Genomic DNA, 14,810 nt, shown 5'->3' with positions numbered 1-14,810 from the left:
TTCAAAAGCAAATTGGTTGTCAGAGGAAATTAAGTATTCCTAAAAATGTAAATTTATCACCTGAATGAAATAGCTGTTTATTTCTTGCATATAAACAGATAACTATACAGGGGAGTGCTTTCATATAAGAAATCCTAAGCCATTTATCACTTTTTGATAAATTAATGCATTTTAAAAATAAAACTCATGATAAGTTAACTATTACCAAGATATTGTAGCAATACAGATTGAACTGAATAAAAAAGTACTCTGATCAGAAAAGTACATAGTACAGAGTCTGGATCTTTTAAATAAGGAAAAGTTAAAATGAAATATCAAGGTCATGCTGTTTTTTCTCAGTTGAGCAACTTTCAGATACAGGGTAAAGCTTGAAGGAAAACAGTCATACATTTTAAATCAACTATCTCTGTTATTTCTAATTAATCTTCCTCATATATTCTTTTTATTTATTATTTTTCATACTCTCCATTGTGTGTGTGTATAATATTTGTTTTCATATATATAATATTTTTTATTCATACAGAACTGGGGTACAGGCCAGAAGTGCAGGGACGGTGAGAGGATTCACCAGAGACAGAGTGGGGAGCAGAACAGGCCAACTAATGACGAACACAGCTGAGGGGAGCGGTAGGCGGGTCAAGAGAGGTCTGTGGAGCCATTTGGGTCACCTCGGGGGTGGGGATCGAACTCATGCTGAAGTGGCTTTAGCTTCTTAGTGCTGTGCTTTAACCAGCTATGCCACCAGGGAGGGCCCAGCTCCATTGTTTACTAAGTTCCATCAGCTTTGCCAGAATTGTTGCTCTACATTCCCCTTCTATTCTAGCTCCAGAATTCTGCTGACTTGAGACTTCCTCCGGGTTTATTAATTTTTTTGTGTGTGCATTTTAGTAGGGATAAGTTTTCAACTTTTGTATTTTTATTTGAAAAAATTGGGGGACTGGTATGAGTGAGAAACAATAGCTATGAAAGAGGACCTCCGTAGTGGGCGCACCAAGGTGCACCTCTAATAGACTCAGAAATTTTAACTTCCTGTTGTGCAGGGGGGCCAGAGTTGCATGGTGGGGATCCCATGAGTCCCTCCTCCAGGTCAGTGTCATGGTCTCAGTGTTGCTTCCTGCTTTTGTCCACTTCCACTCCTTGCAATTTTCAAGCACTTGATGGAGTACTGACATGCATTGCCTGCAGTTGAGGTGGGGCGTCACAGCCTAAGAGTTGTCCTCTTTCCCTCCCCAGCAGAGTCTAAGTCTAAATCCTGAGGAACCCACGGACCCACTGTTGATAGATGCTTCAACTCGACTTTGTCCTGTGTTTCTTTGTGGGTTTGATGGGCGTTTTGGAAATCTCAGTTTGGGCTTCAGGTGGCAGCCTCTCCTACTGGGCACTCTGGGTGCTCTGACTCCAGTGAGGGGAAGCTGTTTTTATTTTTTTTATTTATTTTTTTTAAGATTTATTTATTTATGTATACAAAACTGGGGTACAAGCCAAAGGTGCGCAAGCGGTGAGAGGATTCACCAGAGACACACTACGGAGCAGAACAGGCATATCAACGAAGTATACTCCTGAGCGGAGCAGCTGGCAGGTCAGGCGAGGTCTGTCTGCACCACGTGCTCACTCCAGAGCTGTGGCGGGCTACATCCGTACCCTTTGCGCCACCAGGGAGGGCCCGACGGGACAGGGGACACTGTTCTATGCTAGAGCCTCAGACTCAAGCCAGGAGTCGCTCCGTGCCCTCACCTCTGCAGCTCTCCAGTATCATAATCTATCTGGGGCCTGCTCTTACACCCTTTCTCCAGTGCAGGGCTGGGCCTTAGCACCTGACTATCTCATGTGCCCCTGTAGACAGCTTTAAGGGACCAGGGAGTGGACACTCCTCCCTCTTGTGGGTTGCACTGCCTCTTATCTCTCTAAACAAACTTCTCTTCAAGTTTTTCGTGTTTCTTTCCTCAGTGCCGATGCTACTACTATGTGCTGTAGTCATCAGTTTTCCCCTCAGCAATTTTTTTAGTTTGCTACACAAAAGTATTTTTGTGAGTATCTGGAGGAGAAGAACTGGGCATCTTTGTTGTGCCACCATCTTGCTGGACCTCAAAATAAGTTCACATTTAAAAACTTGTAGCAACATGAACTCATGGCTTACATGAACACACACACACACAAATATGCAGGAGCACATACACCATGCCAGCATATTAGCCAGAGGAGATATCACTTAAGAAGAGTTAGAAAAGGGAAAATTGGAAAATAAAAAATGTCTAGTTGTTTTCTAAGGAAATGTTCATTTTAAGTGAACATGTAATACATGCGATAACATGTTTAACATGTGAATATAAAAGGTGAATGTCCATATTTTTTATGATCATAGGAGTCTGTAAAATTATATATTTAATAGTACAAGGAAATATAATCTGTCCTATCTTGAAGACATGATAGCAAATAATATTTGGGGATGGGGGAATTGAACCAAATATGTTAATACATTCAAATAATTAAACCTCAATATTGGAGAAGAATTTGAATGATCAACTTTTGTTAATGATACATAAAATATATCCTTATTTTTTTATTTTGATTTTACTATTTGGATAATGTAGTAAATGGTGAGAGCAGGATTTTTCTTTCTTTTGGTTTCTGATTTCACCTTATAAAGGAATATGTAAAAGTTAATTTCATTAACGATGATTTGAACCATATAAAATTGTTAATGTTCAATATATTTGATTATTAAATTAAAATAGCAATATTGTATAGCTCAACCTGATAATCAATAAAACATGTAAAATAGAAAATTACTATCGTGCATGCTTCTTTTTCTAGTGTGCTGACAATATATTTAGCAGTAAACTACAAATGATAATTATTTGCTCTAGGAATTCTATGAATTTGTTGCTGGAACAGTCATAGGCACAAATTAGGCCTTCTCTGCCGGATGTCTGTGGTTGCTCCTGCAAAGATTCCAACCTTTTCACCTTCCCACACATAGGTCTCCTCCACAGCTTAGGGTGATTTGAGTAGGGTTTAGGGAGTCAAAAGGCGAAGTGACATTTGATTAGCAGTGTTCTTCCTTCAACTCAAGAATAAAAATAGATTGTTTTTCAAAAAGTTAAAAAATAACATTATTTATAGCTATATCCTCTATCTTCTTCCTTTTTTTTTTTACAATTCTTCTAGAATTGCTTATTGCTTTCAAATCCAGAACCAAGTCTAATTACAAACATTAAAAAGGTAAATATATTTTCTTATATTTTAAATTATACTTAGATTGCTAAACATTGAAGATAATTAAAAACATCTTTTATCCTGAGCTGCCAGGATATGAGAGCTGTCAGAACCCTATATGTTGCTTTTGACAGGTTTTAAATATTTTATAATTTGTTTCTTCACAAACGTGGAGAGAATCATCATTCTCAAACATCCCAGAACAAAGAGAATGAAAATGTAGTGTTAATAATACTAAACTAAAACTAAAGTATTAAAAATAAAATTTAGATAGCTATGACTAGAATCTAATATAAAAGTCTGTATGTAGTATATGATGATATTTATAATTCAGGAAATTAAAAATAATATTAAGGAGATAAGTATTTTAGAATGATTTTTGTATTATTACTAATAACAACAGTGAACAAGTTATTACCCTGTTAGGCTATTTGTATAGAAATCACAATCAGTATGTGCAGCATATTTTGTTAAAGTCACAAGATCTTAGTGAATGAAATGCAGACATAATTAGAAAAGTGTTTGCAATGACAAAGATATCTCAGTGTAAGTAACACCTGCAAAAACCCTCACATTAAATTAAAGCAAGCAAATCAGCGTAGGCTAAATTTGGTCCTCAGCCTGTTTTGTTTATTAATCTGTAAGTTTTTTTTTCTTTTTCATTTTTTATATTTTGTAGGATTGCTAAAAGGAGGAGAAGGAGGAGCAGGTGGTGGAGGGGGGAGGAGAAGGAGAAGAGAGGAGGGAAAGAGGTGAAGGGAAAGAGAAGTAGAAAGGTAGAGGCAAGTGGGAGGAGGGGAAGGAGAAGAGGAGTCCCAGAGGGGAGAGGAAGAGGGTACCTGTGGTCTGCAAAACCTAAAATATGTTCTGCCTAACATATATTTACAAAACAGGTTGCAGTTTCCAGCTTTATTTCATCAAACATTTAATAGTGCGACAGGAGAAAGACTAGTGCTTTGAGACACAAAAGAGCTTGAATATCAATGTAAACCATTTGAATACTTCTTAAGCAGCAAAAGACACTTGAATAGTCAGGGGATGGACCTATTGGATTTTCAGGTTTAATGTGAACACTTAAATGTCTCTCCTGTGTGTGTGTGTGTGTGTGTGTGTGTGTGTGTGTGTGTGAGAGAGAGAGAGAGAGAGAGAGAGAGAGAGAGAGAAACACCAATACAAAGTTGAGGTTCTTTTAGATAAACTTTTTATCTGCCTAAAGCTAGGTGTCTGTCTCAAATTGAAAACCTTGATTTAAGAAGTGAGTTTACTGCCGAAATGACATATTATTTCAAGGATGAGAACATTATATTTGATAGTGGTTCTGCCAAAGGTCTAGACTCATAAACTCTGGAATAGCAAATTGTCACTGCGCTAGGAATATTTGTAAGCTCCAAAGATAAGCAAGAGAAAATCTTAAGTGGACTAGTGAATAAGCCACACAGAAATACATTTTTCTCATAATACTTTATATGATTATTTAATCTTCAGAGCAACTGGATTATAAAAATTGCAGGAGAAGCCCTGAAGCTTAGCTGTCAGAACGAACATTACAGATTCTGGGATATAGGTTTTCACAGCTCAGTCAGTTATTGTAAGAGAAAGTGTGGAAAGAATGTCACAGGCATATTCTAAATATTTGGCATTTAGCCTTAAGATAACACTTTCTGTGTGCTTTTTGGGGCAGATATTTCATACTTACATATTAACCCTTTTCATTAGAGATGGTGTTTATTGTGAATAAACTTACATAAATAACAGAATAATTTAACCTTTTTTTGAGGGATGACTGATCTGGTTAACCTCTCAAGTATAATTTCCTTCTAAGATTAAATCTGTAGGAGGGTTTTTTGTTTTGCTTTTTTTGTTTATTTTACCTTTTGAAACAAAACATTTATTGGTATTTCCTGCATAAGACTTAAAGGGTGACAAGACTGGGATTAATCACTAAACAAGCAATAGAGCTCTTAATCAGCAATAAAAAATATACGAACATCCATACATAAAAAGGAACTTTAAAATTTTCAAAAAAGTAATGCTATATTTTGATAAGAATTTGCCCTTACTTAGCAGCACCACATTTTGAAAGATGTTTTATTTCTAAGAGTATTTTATCTCAATATTTAAAACATATATATAGTACTCTGAATTGAGCTCATTTACCTTTGAAAGCCAGACAGAAATTCTCTTCTTTTAATAATCAAATCTGTTAGCATTAGGCATGTTATAATAATACTTGACTAGGTTTTATAGAGCACTAGTTTATGATCTTGGGTCTAAAGGGACCCTGTACCTGCTATTTGCCCCAACTAGATTTTCAAGCTATAATAATTAAGGGATCACCATTCAACCTTATAAAAGGACAAAAAGGTTGGAGGGTAAAATACAATTCAAAAAAGAAATGCCAGCAAATACTGAGGAAATCAGTAAAATAATTGTCAAAAATATAGAGAGACTATCTCACTGGAATTTTTATCCAAAAAAAAAAAAAATGACAGATACATTCTCAGTAATATGTCCCGTTCCTTAGGGTTCAAGGTACTCAAGAAAGTTGACAGCTAGTTGTTTTCTGTCTGGTGGAAAATTTCAGATTCAATGGAGAATCAGTTTTGATACTCCCCTAAACTGGAATTTCAGTCACTGTCCTGTCAAAATCATGTAAACGGATGAAATAATTTGAGTCAAGTGACATAAGAGTTTTGGAGAGGGTAGGCAAAAACAAAAATAAATCTGGCAAGTGGCAGAAATGGAAGTTTGGGTTAAGATGTAAAATCAAGAAGAAACAAAAGAAAATGAAAAAAAAATGTAGCATATGGAAATTAATTGATTTTAGTTGTGAAAGAAATAGAATCCTATGATTAGAGCTGGTTAAATCTGCAAACAATAGACTGGAATAAAAATTGCAAGAGAGAACCTAGTTGTCCACTCCCCGGGGCTCATATGTACCGTGGTACAGGAAGATACAAACCTCATGCAGAGGTCTCTGGGCACACTGGAACCAGATGGCTATTTCAGTTCTGGGATCATGTTACCTACTACTGAATGGTTCATCTGAAATCAAATGACCTCACTTCAGGCATCTCTTATAGCCCTTATTTATTTAACACTAAGTGACAAAGATCACTACCAAATTAATTTAATCAAACAGAGGCTTCCTGAGTCATGTAATGAACATTATGAAAATGAAAACTGTGGCCAATGCAAATGCCCAGACAACGTGGCTACTTTCATCCTGGCTCACAGACTTTCAGCAAAATGTCATAATCTAGTTTGCCCTTCAGCTCATCTACAATAAGGGGGAGCACTTGACTCTTCCAGAAGTCCAAGACAAATCTTCCAGGTCTTCCTTGGTGCTGATGGGAAATAACCCTGTGCGAATGCGATGCACAGACGGGTTTAGGCTGCTCTCACGTGCTCATCAGGCTTAAGCCCCCCTCTCTTATATGAAGGTGCTTACTCAGAGTTGAGCAGACAAGAGGAGGAGTCCCCAAATCAAACATACAGGTCTTTTCCACATGAAAAAGATTTTATATTGGAGAGACAGCTATAAAGAGGTCAATAATGCTGTCACCATGGTTAAGTCTGGGAACAGATTAACATTGAGTTAAATTTTACTTAGCAAATTTGCAATAGCGAATTTCTAGTTATTAGAGTTTATCATAAAGGACTATATATATCGCTGTTAACTGCTCAAATGATACACATTCCACTTTCTAACAACTCGACATTGAGCAAGTTATTAACATAAATTTTCTGTAAAATACCGATTTATAAATGAAAAACACATGAAAACTCTTTATACAGAATCTAGCACATTGTTAGCATTTTATTAATAGGTGACAAGGCTATTAAGAAGGGCTCATTTAAATTCAAAGATCAGAGAAATCCTGATGGGAGGTAAACATGTAAAAGAATTTTGAAAAAGCATATAAAATGAAAACATCAGATACAAACGTCTATTTCTAAATAGTCTCCTCACAAAAGGATAGAAATAAAATGTTAAAACAAAATAGCAAGGAAATAGATTTTACAGTCAACCTGAGGTGAATAAAATATTAAATTCTTCTATGTTTATGCTTAATCCCTATATTTCTATTGAATAGATGCAAACAAATTAGATTCTAGTCATTTTGTGATTAAACCATTAAATCTTTGTTTCCTTGTGCTTCTTTTTTTTGGGGGGGGACTTATGAAATTATTTTAATTGTTAATGCATTTTATGTATTTTTTAGGTAATGGGTTTACATCATGACTCAGGAGAATCAGGTGTAAACCTCCTAGATGTACATCACCCACTCACTCCAGAGTGTCCAGATTTCTTTATAATATTCCTTTATTATTGGGGACCCTCCCCTCCATCTTCCCATCCCCACCAGCCCCTTCTAGTAGTTCAATTCTACAGTCATATTTTTAGACTTTGTACAGGTTGAGTTTTTAGTCTTTGTCCTCTCCTTTTGTGTTTCTCTGGAGTCCACATATGTGTGAAATTATCTATTTATTGCACTTAGCATAATCTCCTCGAACTCTATCCATATTTTCACAAATGGCAGGGGTTCCCCTTTATGTGTGTATGTGTATGGAGAGTGTGTGTGTCTGAACACATGCTCCATTGTGTGTATAAACCACAATTTCTTAATTCAGTCATCTGTCATTGGCACTTAGGTTGTTTCCATAAATTGGATATTATCAATAGTGCTGCCATGAACCTAATAGTGCATATATCCCTTAGCCCAAAGGTGATGACTCTTCAGTCATTTCATCCCCTTTACTGGGCTAGCCACTGGTGCTCTACTGGCTTGATGCTGTGTTGGATGTTCATTTCTTTACCAGGACTTCTCCATCAGGATTTCAATATGCTCTGGTTTAAGTGCTTGTGTTGTGATCAAGAATCTTTCCACTGCATAACTGAGTATTCTGACAAAAATCTAATCAAAGTAAAAACAGTCCTTTTGGGCTCTTATGTCTTCTATATATATCCACTCATTTCCCTCAGTTATCCTTTCTCTTTTGTACTAGTATGCAATATAATTTAGTTTATAATTATTAGCTTATGTGAACTATAAAGTTATGATAAGTTTGTTAAACTTTCTTAAATTAACAAAATTTGGCTCAGAAATTAGGTACAAACTTTAGCTCGGAAATTTGAACTTTTTTCCCACTAATTTCATAATACTAACCTATAATTTTTATTATTCAGTAAATATTTTGAGTTATCCCTATGTCCTGAATTTACAGAATAGTAAAAATAGGAAAAAGCAATACCATGACTTCACAGCTGTCATTTAAAGCACACTTTTTTATATATCAAGCTCAAGTAGAAAAGAGGAACTACATTTCAAGATTAGATTTTCATCACATGTAACAGATGCTCCTAATCTAACTAGTCCAACAGAAGTTAACATTATCAGAGAAGCTGCATCCTCCTACTTGTTGGAACTTGAGATCATTTCAAACTTCTTCTTTGTCATTTAGTTGCTCGTCAGGAGTATTCATCTCTTAGCATCTACTAATTTTATCTTTTCTTGCTCCAGTTCCTTCTGGTTAATTCTAGATACTTTAGAGGCTAGCAATTTAAAATTTGACCCATGGAATAGCAGTATCAGTGTCATGTAGAAATGTTTTCAAATACAAATCTCAGGCATCACCTCAGATCTGTCTCAAAATCTTTAATTTTAATAAGATCTTCACATGATTCATATACAGTTTTCAAAGAAATAGACTACATGATAAAAGTGGGAATGTGAAGTCAATGAATAATTTAATGCCACTAACTTAATAAGACATGAATGCCACTATATACCACATCAATTCCTGTCCATGTTCACCCTGAAGTTGCTCAGGTTAAGAGTCTATAGTGCTGCTATTTCCTCCTAGGATAGTGCTGCCACTCCAGAGCAACAACGATACCATCTACTATCACTCTTGAACACTGTTTCTAGCACTATTATCGATGTGTTTGTGTGTTTGCCAGTGTAGATTCTATCACTGAAGCAACTCTACTTTAGAGCTAATAACTGTGAATCCAAAGTGGCTTAGTTAGAGCATAATCTGAGTGCCAGAAATTGTATTTTCTTTAGAATTATTCCCCATCTCAGATATTGGGTAATCAAATGTTCTTTATTCTATTGAAGTTTCATTTCTTTAGGAAGTTCCCTGGCACTTAATACAGTTTGCAACCCTACAGCTGTGTCCTGTCAGACTGAAATCCTAAACTAGGAAATATTACTCTGAATCTAAGGTCTTCGAGTATCTTAAAAATCTGAACTTATTATCCAGCATCACCAAATTTATTATTTACTTTTTATTTTGTCTTAAGGAGACACTGTTTTGACAGACTGATGGAAGATTTTAAGTGTCAATACTAGTATATACTTTTCCATAATTTGGATAAACAGTCTTTAAGTAAAAAAAATCTGCATTAAATATGTTTTCAAACTGGCACAGGTAAATTAATACATACATTCAATATTTTAGTAATAAAAATTGAATCAATATGTAAATTTTGAAAGGAATGATATGCCTTAAAATGACAGATAGTATTGCATAGTGACAAAAATCTTGAACAAGAAAGGAAGTAATAAAAATTTTAAGAGGAATACTGATCAGGTTTTTAAAGGCATTGCATATCATTGTTAGAGAAATGAAAATGCATTTTCAATGTAAAGGGCTTTATTTTTATTTTGGTGCTAGTTTTCTAAAACCTTGTTTTAAATGGGATGTTTCTTCTACTCCATTGTCTCAACCTCTTTAGATTCTCTCTTTGTTGACAAACAATAGCAACTATTAGTTTTTAAAATGTGCTCAATTTCTAGAATATCTGATACAGTAATGATTTGAAGAAGTTATAATAATTGAAGAGACATCAATATTTTTGAACTCCTGGGGTAGTCTGGCTGAATTTCAAATTGAAAATTACAGATTAACCTTCAATATTTCCTAGTATTTTCATTTGTTTGAATTGGCAGTTTCTTTAAAAGCAAAAGAAAAGCAAATGAAATAAAAAATAAAACACAGAGTACAAAGTTGTTATGTCAGATATGCACAGAATCTTTTTCTATAGCATTATCTTTGACCCGACAACTTATGTGTAACCTCTGTTGAAGATGTGCATATTAATGTAAAACTTACTAAGTGGTTACTTATAATCTTGAAACTTTGATTTCATCCAAATAGGGAAAGTGGGGTTTTATGATTCAGTTTAAGAACAGCTGTCTCTGTATATTTTACAAAGACTAGAGGAAAAAAAAAAAAAAACAACAACAACAAAACAAAACAGAATGAATTAAACATTATGTAAAATCAGCAGAAGGATATACAAAGAGTTTGTCACTTAGTTCTTGGAAGCATATGCCTGACACCATTATCATCCTCTTAACTTCCACCTGCATAGCTCATGTTATATATTTTAGAATCAGCTCTAGAAAGAAGCAAAGATTAGTTCTATTGATAAATGCTAAGGAAGTTTATTTCAGATTATCTCATATTTATTTTTCTTTTTATGCAAACATTCTAATGTTTTAATAGGAGGGAAATATACTCATGTTTTATCTTAATAGAGTTACTATATAATTCAAATACTCTGTTTTACTGTGTTCACTTAGTAAAAGATAATCTTCAAAATCAAGGGGAGTTAAACATATCCTCTCCGTAATCAAACATATGAAGAGGAATTAATCTAACTTCATTATTGAATATTGCCATAGTTTCAAAGTTGATGAAATATCTGCATAATATAAAGAGTTATTTGGGAAACCTCAAAGCATCCTAAAAGATTGTTTCTCTATAAGGAAACATTGACTCTAATGTTTGCACATCATGTGGAACAAAGCATGAAGTGAATGTGCTTTTATTTTATGACAATACAGCCGAGTATCTCTTTCATTGTGTTTGAGGAATTATTTAAGAGATATTTCACCGAGCTATGAGATGTAAGCTATATTATCTCCCTGTTGAAAAGATGAGGGATAGTGAAATTGGAAGGTTAAATGGTTTGCTCACCATCGCATGCTAAGTTATTGGCTGAGGAAATATAGGAGAATAGCCTCTGGACTTTAAATCTGTTGCTTAGCTACTGATCCACAAAAGCTCCCAATTGACTTGAACTGCAGAGTACTAGAAAATTTGAAGATTCAAAAAAGATCATGCCTCCACTGAATGAAAAGTGGAAAATTCTATCAACAACTATTCTAAACACAAACTATTTGATCACACTCATCAAATACCTTCTTGTATTTGTACCTTCAATGAATTTTTGAATTTTTTTATTGTCATAAGTCAATTCCTATGTAATACTGGGCTGCAAATATCCATTAGAAAATAACTACCCTAGCTCAACTCAAATGAGCTCTGTGAAATATAAATAGGTACAGAAAATTATATCTTCATATTTGCTTAACCTCAATTGTAATAAGTAAAGTCATTGCAGCTGTCAGATAAATTGTTATCATACAACCCATTCTACTACAAGGGAAAATTGAAATAGAATTCAGAGTGTTTTCACGATTTCACGATTCAAGTAAACATATTTTGATTTAAAATACACAAATCAGGTATAATTTGGTATGATCAAAAGTCTAGTAATAGAAATACTACAATTCCCTACATCCTCCTACCAAAAAGTAAAAGATAGTTTTAACTGATTTATTGATACTTGCTTTTATTTCACTATCCACTTAAAAGAAACATTTCTATACATTTCTATCATCTACTGGGAAGTAAGAGTTTATGGAAGAGAGAAATGTAGAAAACTCTTGCTTATATATCTGATATTTTGATTTCTCCTGTGACCTATTTGGCTTCTCCTCTGACCTTCATTCTATTTCTCCAAGTGAAAATGAATTTTCTGGGTGATGGTGTGGACAAAACGTCTTTTACTCCACAGATGGTAAGATTGCTCAGTTCTTCTGCTGAGTTATACCCTTTTGAGACCTATTTCTTTCAGTGGGAGATAGTGGTCACCAGAGCAATAAAATTTATTACTAACACTGAATTGAACAAGTTCAGTGACTGCAGAAATCATCAGTACTCAGAAGTTCCCTGAAATTTGCAGACTCCAACTATTCTTTTTATACCTGCATCAAATGCTTCTCTCATGACCTAATCTTATTCTACAATAAACACGTCCAAATTTCCTTCCTAGTAGTATTTCTAGGATCAAAATTCACCATACGTTTATTCACTTGTAAGTATGTTTCTCAGTATCATTAAAGCCTCATATTTCTCCTGAAAAATAACCTCCACTTTGATCCAACTTTTCTTTAGTTTTGCTCACTTCATAGTGATACTTGCAAATATATAAGTATTCTATAAAATTTACTCCTTTTTTTTTAAAAAAAAATTAAGCATACAAGAACTGGTTACAGGTCAGAAAGGAGTGTTGGGGGAGTGGGGGAAGTGCGGTGGGGTGAGAGGATTCACCCGAGACAGAGTGGAGAACAGAACAGGAAGATTGATACAAATACACTACTAAGGGGAGCAACAGGCAAGACAGGAGAGGTCTGCTGCACCATGTGGGTCACCTCCCTGGCTGGGGATGGAACTCTCACTGAAGTGGCTGCTGCCAGCTTCATGGTGCTGCGCTTTAACCTGTTGCACCACCAAAGAGGCCCCTGCAATTTTTATTTTTAAATTTCTTTTGAAAGGATGAAAGTGGATTGTCTTTATTTCAATGTTTTTATACATGTATTCAGAAGATAAATATTTTAAATAAATTGCTAAGATTATGCAGCACACAAGGACAGCTAAAATTTTATAAAATATGTCCAAGTTTTATGTTAGGCTAATCAAAAGTTGAATTAAGTCAAAGGGAAATAAAAAACATTTCACTTTTTATAAAAACACCACATTCATTTTATCAACAATGAGAGAAATATGTCATTATGTACCTCTTAAATCTTGTACTTCTGTACTAACTAAAACTGTACAACTTTATAGAAAATGGAGCTTTTCTTCTTGTTCTTTTTGGTTGGTTTTACTTCTAAGGAATTTATACTTCTCAATCTCTGTTAATATTTTTCTATCTTGTTACCTACCTGTCTGTGTTCCAGAGCTTAGTCACTCTCTAATAAACTATAACTCCTGAGAATGAAATGGCCAAAAGGCAAAGAAAAATATTTTATTTCTGATAGAATTGGGAATGTTGGTGTGTACAAATAAAAATATTAAAGAAAAAGTACAGGAAAATTTATAAGCTGTCCTGTAAATGGAAGCTATCAAAATCTCATAAAATATTAATGAAATATGATTATGATTTTGCCTTAAAAAGCAAAAAGGGTAGAATATTCCTAAAAGTGGCATTTAAAGAAAAGTTAAGCTAATAGTTAGTGGGGTTAAATATCTGAATAAACAAAAATCATTTACAATTTTTTCCCCAAAAACTACCAGTTTATTTTAGAAAATATATGATAATGACACATTCTCTGTTGGCAAGGAGTGTTATAGTGTCTTGTCTTTTCCAAAGACATAGCTAAGTCACATTCCTCTGTTACCAAAATAGAGATAGGAGAAACAATTGTCATGCATTTATAAAGCCATAATCTAAACTCAAATTAACTAATATACACCAGTATGAATCCTACTTGAGAGATTACTTGTCATATACTGTACTCTATTACTAAGGAATTTAAAATTTGTCATAAAAAAACTGTCTACCTTGACAAATTATGAGAAATCATTATTTCAACTCTAATGAGATACATTTCATTTACCAGCAATATTCCTGGGCCCAAGTCCCATTCAAATTAGTACCAAAGACTGAGAGAAGCTCAAAGTACAACAGTGAGTTAGGCATCACATTGGAAGTGAAAGTCCTATGGAATACATCACTGGGAGTTGGAAATTGCTTTCTTTGTAGTGTGTGGAGTATAATTTACTTTTCAATCAGCTCCCAAAAGAGACTACATGAATCAGTAAATTACCAAATTAGGAACATGGCATTGCAAATATTTTAAATTTTAATTTCCAATTGTTCATGAGTAGTATATAGAATACAATTTCTTCTATTTCAAGATTATGTCATATAATCTTGCAAACTCACTCATTAGTCCTATATGATTTTCACAGATTCTTTGAAATTTTCTGTGTAGATAAATATGTTATTGGTTAATTTAGTTTTTCTTTCTAATTTGTATATATTTTATTTCTTCTTCTTCTCTTCTAGTGTTGATTGAAAATTCCAAGACTATTTTGAATGAATACAGGAAGAACAAACATTCTTGCTCTCTATTTTAGTTGGGCATTACCTAGTCTTTTATCATCAAGTACAGTGTTAGGGGACTAAACTAGGTGTGACATAAGTGTAAATGAACTCTAGAATACTTTTGGATTCTATTTATCAGTGGAATAAATTTTCCCCATTCTACTTTGTGAGGAGCTTCTATCATTAATGTTGTATTTTATCAAATATCTTTTTTCTATATCAATTGATATGATTTGTGTTAAATTGTGTTAACATAGTGGATTACATTGGTTGTTTTTATAAAACTGAACCAGTTTTTGCATACTTTGACTAAGTTACACTAAGTCATGGAGTATAATTACATATTATATATATATATACACTAAGTCATGGAGTATAATTACATATTATATATATAATTACA

This window comes from Condylura cristata, unplaced genomic scaffold, assembly GCF_000260355.1.
Source record: "Condylura cristata isolate star-nosed mole 26May11 unplaced genomic scaffold, ConCri1.0 scaffold00002, whole genome shotgun sequence".
Classification (NCBI taxonomy): domain Eukaryota; kingdom Metazoa; phylum Chordata; class Mammalia; order Eulipotyphla; family Talpidae; genus Condylura; species Condylura cristata.
The sequence above is the reverse complement of the archived record's forward strand: the minus strand, read 5'-3'. Positions refer to the sequence as shown.